This window comes from Chenopodium album, chromosome 14 (genome assembly GCF_948465745.1).
Source record: "Chenopodium album chromosome 14, dcCheAlbu1.1, whole genome shotgun sequence".
Lineage (NCBI taxonomy): Eukaryota > Viridiplantae > Streptophyta > Magnoliopsida > Caryophyllales > Amaranthaceae > Chenopodium > Chenopodium album.
Window position 1 is genome coordinate 111,435 of NC_137847.1, and position 6,000 is coordinate 117,434.

A 6,000-nucleotide genomic window follows, 5' to 3' on the forward strand; every position below is an offset into this window, starting at 1 on the left:
AGTAGTCTTTTGATACGTCATAATTTGGATGTAATGCATATAGAAAAAAATGTGTGTGAAACTTTACTTGGTACACTATTGGATATTGAAGGAAAAACTAAGGACAATTTGAGTGCACGTCTTGATCTAGTGGAAATGAAAATTGGAAAGTCATTGCACCCTATAACACATCCCGATAAATCAAAAGAGCTACCTCCGGCTCCTCATACATTATCTTTGGAGCAAAAGAGAGATTTGTGTAATTTTTTGACTAGTGTGAAGTTTCCAGATGGCTATGCTTCAAATATTTCAAAAAATTCCCTCCTTAAAGAACGTAAACTCTCTGGATTAAAAAGCCATGATTATCATGTTATTATGGAGCATCTATTGCCTCTTGCTATACGTGGTTGGCCTAAATCATTGTCTTCTCCACTTATTCAGTTGAGCACCTTTTTCAAAGAGTTATGTTCTAAGGCTTTAAAGATTGATGAGTTAGAGAAACTCGAAAAACAAATTGGGGTTACCCTATGTGAGCCAGAAAGAATTTTTCCTCCTTCTTTTTTTGTTATCATGCTACACTTACCCATTCACCTTGCAAGTGAAGCTTTGATTGCGGGACCAGTTCATTATCGTTGGATGTACCCCATTGAAAGGTAGAAAGTTTTCATTTTATTTTTATTTTTTTTATAGTAATAATAATAAATAAATATGTAATGTTTAATTTTTTATAGGTATCTTGGAAAATTAAAAGGGTATGTACGCAATAAAGGTCACCCAGAAGGATCCATTGCAGAAGGTTATCTTTTAGAGGAATGCTTGACATTTTGTTCAAGATATATGGAGGATATAGAGACAAGATTTAACAAACAAGATAGAATTTATGATGATCGTGAAATTTTTCCATCTGATATCCTACCTATATTTGATACAAGAGGTAGAACATTTGGGAAGGAATGTCCTCGTTTACTTACTACAAAGGAATGGGAAGAAGTTCACTTTTATGTGCTGAATAATTGTGACGAAGTACAACCATTTATTGAGTAAGTTTTATATATTTTAGCAAGTATAAAGTTTACTTTTATAGAAAATATTTAACTTTGCTAATTATCTATCACAGTGAGTACACTCGTAATGCTACAAGTAACAAGAGGATGATTTCTTATCATAAAAGAGATTTCATAAAATGGTTTAGAGATCAAGTAAGTGTTTATTTATTTCTTACATTTTTCCTATTTTGAAAATATATCTTTTCTTAGTTCATAAAATGGTGTAGAGATCACAATGGTTGATCTAGTTGTTGAAAAGTAGTGGTAGTTTATGTTCCCGTCATTTTTGCTTATTTATCATTAGGTCATCTGTCTCTCTTTTTTAGTGCTAATGCGATACTCTTTTTAAAATTGAAATGAAATTTAGTTGTGAAGCCCATAGAAATAAAGCTACTTGTACAGGTCTTTATAATACAACTTTGTCCTATCAATTTTGTCCTTGATGTATAACCTCATAAGTTCACGAGTCTAAAGGGAAACCCACTGTCTATTGTAATTTATACCTCATTAATTACTTATCAGCTAGTTTTAGAGCTAAGCTACCAATAGTTCATTCCTAGCTAGTGTAAAAGTTCATTTTACATAGAAATAAAGGCACTTGTGCAGGCCTTTATAATAATGTTTGAAAATTATTTGGACCTGGGATTGCTTTAGTGAATAATTAAAAGCTTTTTAGTCATATATTCGTATTAATTTTAACTTAGATTTTTTTATTTTCTGCAACAAGTCTCTATTATAAAATATACCCTTTGTGGTGATAAACTGACAACTCCCACCTCGAATTAAGTGTAAATTGTTTGATGATTAACTGCTCATGATAAAGTTTTTTATATATGCATTACCGACTTACTGCTCTATTATCTTAGTAGGCATGCATCAGATTCAGAGGAAATGCATGATTAACGATTATTCAATTCCCTTGCATCTTAGTAGCTAAAATAGACCATGATATTGTGTTTTTTGTGTGGACTTTGTGGAGTGTATATTGTTTAGCCATATGCTTATATAGGACTCCTATTCTAATTCATTGTTCTTGTTGGAGATAGCTTCACATATCTGACTTGTATTAGTTACTACTGATTCTCTTTCATCTTTTTTTTGTTTGCTATTGTATATTTGTCTCCCTATTTTTTTCTTGATATTTTGTTACTTTTTTTGGTGCAAGTTAAAACACGAGTACATTCATTGAATTAGTGCACACTACAGCGAAAAGATTGCCATGATTATTAAATAAAAAAAATTGATAGTTGATTTAAATAAAGTTTCATGCAAACATAATTGACAAGTAACTAATACATTATGGTTAAATATTTTTTTAACATCATTTTTTGATAATCTTCTAAGTTCTATATTTTATCAATCTTATAGGTGACAAATTTGTCAAAGGATAACCATCCAAGTGCTACTACTAACTTAAGAGCATTAGCACAAGGTCCAGATCGTGCAGTGATTTCTGTAAATGGCTACATGGTTAATGGATTTATGTTTCGTACAAAGGATAGTGAAAGGGGAAGAGAAACACAAAATAGTGGGATCGTTGTGAACGGAGAAAGTGGATCATCAACTCTTGATTATTACGGCCTCTTACAAGAAATCATAGAAGTTCAATACCTTGGAGGTAATCGTGTCACTTTGTTTAAGTGTGACTGGTGGGATGTGCATAGTCATGGTCGAGGGATCAATAGCGATTGTTTTGACTTCATAAGCGTTAATACATCAAAGTTGTTACCTAATGATCCTTACATTTTAGCTACACAAGCTCACCAAGTATTTTATGTCAATGATGTTTTGAAGCCAAATTGGAAGGTTATAGTTAAGACCACACCAAGAAACTCCTATGATGTTCCGGAGATCAATGATCATGATGAAACTAATTGTATGGATACTATATATCCATAACCCTTTATTATTGTCTTTTTTAATATAATTGTAAAACTATTGCCGTTTAAATATAGGTTCCTAGTTACTTTATATGTGATGTTATTTTTTAATATTATGATTTGAGAGGAGTACATCAATTATTCCAAGTAATTACATAATGGAATTGGCCATAAGGGATTGTCTCAAAAAAATTAATCTTTTCAAGAGTATTCTGAAAGATCATTATTGAAATATTATTATTGACGTAATAAGAATTTTATATGAGTATGAGTAGTAATTTATAGAACTTTCGCTGCTTTCTTATTGTATGTGCTAGTAGCTATGGAGTAGTTGATAGTCTTGCCTTATTTTTCTACTCGTAATATTTATTTAGATACATTTTAAATTCATTATAAAAATACCAAAAGTATATTGTAAATACATTGAAAAAATAAAACATAGTGGCAGATATAGATACAGGGGTATAGTTTTGGGGACACGGATGACATTAGAAGTAGTGTCTGACTTGGTGTACCTCCTTTATTCATAGATAGTTTACTATTTATTTGCACCAAAAAAAAATAATAAATAAAATAAAAATAAAAAATACTTAAACAATTGTTACACGAAAAGTGTGATATGAAGAAGAGCGTAATAATTGACTCTAACTCAACAACCTTCGAACTCATTGAATTGATTTAAACATCCAGATTCTTCTTCAATTCCTTGATGATCATAGCTTATTGAATTATCAAGCCGATTAATTAGAATAAAAATAATAACTAAAAATTCTGAAATTAAATAAGTTTACTTGAATTATAGTATAATTATCCGATATAATTCTAAAAATTTTGCACATGAATTCTGTGATATCTATAGTCTATACATACAAATTTACTCCGAAAAATTGAAAATTAGTAAGCTACTTTAATCTGAGCTATGGAGGGTGATATAGAGAGAAAACTAACCAAAAGATAATATCTATAGAGAGAAAAATAATCAAGTAATTATTGCAAATTGGAATTAAAAAGCTTAAAAGGTTGCCAAATGAAAAGTTCTTGTACAAGGCTTGCACAAGAAGAATAGCCATTTAATTATTTCTCTCAGTGCATCACTATACATACAATTTCCGGTTTTTTAAAAGGCCACTTAAAAACTTTTAGAGGCAACCATAATTTCTCTATTGCTATATAAAAAAAAAAAAAAAAACTTTTAGAGGCAACATAAAATTCACTATTGCTATAAATAACTTTTAGAGGCAGCCAAAGTTTCACTAATGCTAAAAAATGAACTTTCAGAGGCAATTATAAATTCAGTAATGCTAAAACTAACTTTTAGAGGCAACTATAACTTCATTGATGCTAAAAAGAACATTTAAAGGCATCATATAATCTACTGTTGCAAAAACTAACATTTAGAGACAATCATAGTTTAATTGATGCTAAATATATCTTTTAGAGGCTATGAAAAATTATTTGCCTCAAAGCTTTGCCTCTATAGATAAATTTTCTTGTAGTGCGTTGACTATTGGTCAAATATGATAAGTAGTAGAATTAGAATTGGCATGGATGGTTTGTTGTTATTAGGGCTGACAAACGGATCAGGTCGGGTCGGGTTCGTGTTCGGGTCACTTGTTTTCGGGTCAGCTACCCCCCAACCCGAACCTGATCCATTTAACTTTTCGGGTTGTAAACCCCAACCTGAACCTGATATTTTCAGGTTCGGGTCAACCCGAAACTGACCTTATTTGACCTGATTTTTTATTTGGGTTAAAATCAGGTTTCTTTGACCTGAAATTGACCCGACCCAAACCTGAAATATTCAGGTTCGGGTTAACCCAAAATTGACCTGAATAACTTTTTTCTCATTTCAAACACAAGTTGTTCAGACTTCAGAGTTCAGACCTTCAGAGTTAAGCGTTTAATTCAAACCAAAATTATTCAAACCAAAATTAAATAGCGTAGTCTAAGTGTCTAACAAAGTAACAATCATAATTAACGATTACAAACCAAGTTTTTTTTATAACACGAATTACAGTTCTCAAACAATAATAAAAGATGCAATAAGATTTTTATTTGGATTAAGATCGAGCGTTGTTGTGCCTGTCATCCTTGTTCACCACCTCAAGCTTCAAAATTGATCACACAACATTTCCAATTGAACATGGGTGGCTACTTCTTGCTGCCAAACCTATAAACCAAAACAACAACAATATAATTAAAACATGCATAAAATCAGACTATATCTAATTAGTAAGCTAAGATCTAAATTAAAACATGCATGCTCATGAAAAACATAAATAGACAACAAATATTAGCAAGATTCACCATAACATAAACAACATTTAACAATAAAAATTAGCATTACCATTCGAAATTAGCAAAAACAACCGTATAATAACATAAACAACAACATTTAACATCAGAAATTAGTAATAACATTCGAAAATTAGCATATAAAAAACCAAAATAAACGAAAGAAGGTAAATATATAATTAACAACAGAAAAATTCGAAAACAAACAAAAATAGCATGTAAAAAACGAAGAAAAAACAGAATATAAATTATGAAGCAAGATACCTTGATTGTTGAAGGAGAGGAATTGAAGAACGCGTCTCGTAGAGGAGTGAACTAGTGAAGGAGTCAAGCCGTGAAGGAGATGATGAAGTACTCTCAACAATGACGAATGGATTTAGGGGTTTTGAGGAGAGAGAAAATTAAAGAGAGAGAAGCTCAAAAGCAAGGGGAAAACGGCAGAAGAAATGAGGGCAAAATACATGATTTTAGGGTTTTGATTTTATATAAAGAACTAAAGAAGCCTCTTTATGAATTTGGGCTGGGCTGAAAGCTTTATACGATTTTTTTTTCTGTTTTTTTTTTAAAACTTTAAAAAGTTCGGGTTATTTCGGGTCAAGTGGGTCGTTTTCGGGTTGAGATTTTCAACCTTAACCTAACCCATTTAATTTCGGGTTCGGGTTCGTGTCGACCCATTTAAGTTTTCGGGTCGAAAATCTCAACGCTAACCCGCTTTTTTCAGGTCGGGTTCGGGTCGGGTTTTCGGGTCGGGTCAGTTTTTGCCAGCCCTAGTTGTTATTCCCAAAAGTATAAGGCCATGA

General features: G+C 31.6%; 1 long non-coding RNA gene across 1 annotated transcript; it reads right to left on the minus strand.

The window, feature by feature from the left end:
* Window positions 1-4,856: 4,856 nt before the first annotated feature.
* Window positions 4,857-5,515, minus strand: LOC145578419 (uncharacterized). Its single transcript, XR_014098862.1, has 2 exons — window positions 5,465-5,515; window positions 4,857-5,075 (listed from the first exon to the last, which is right to left on the minus strand). It is a non-coding gene; the product is annotated as an uncharacterized LOC145578419 (long non-coding RNA).
* Window positions 5,516-6,000: the final 485 nt, after the last annotated feature.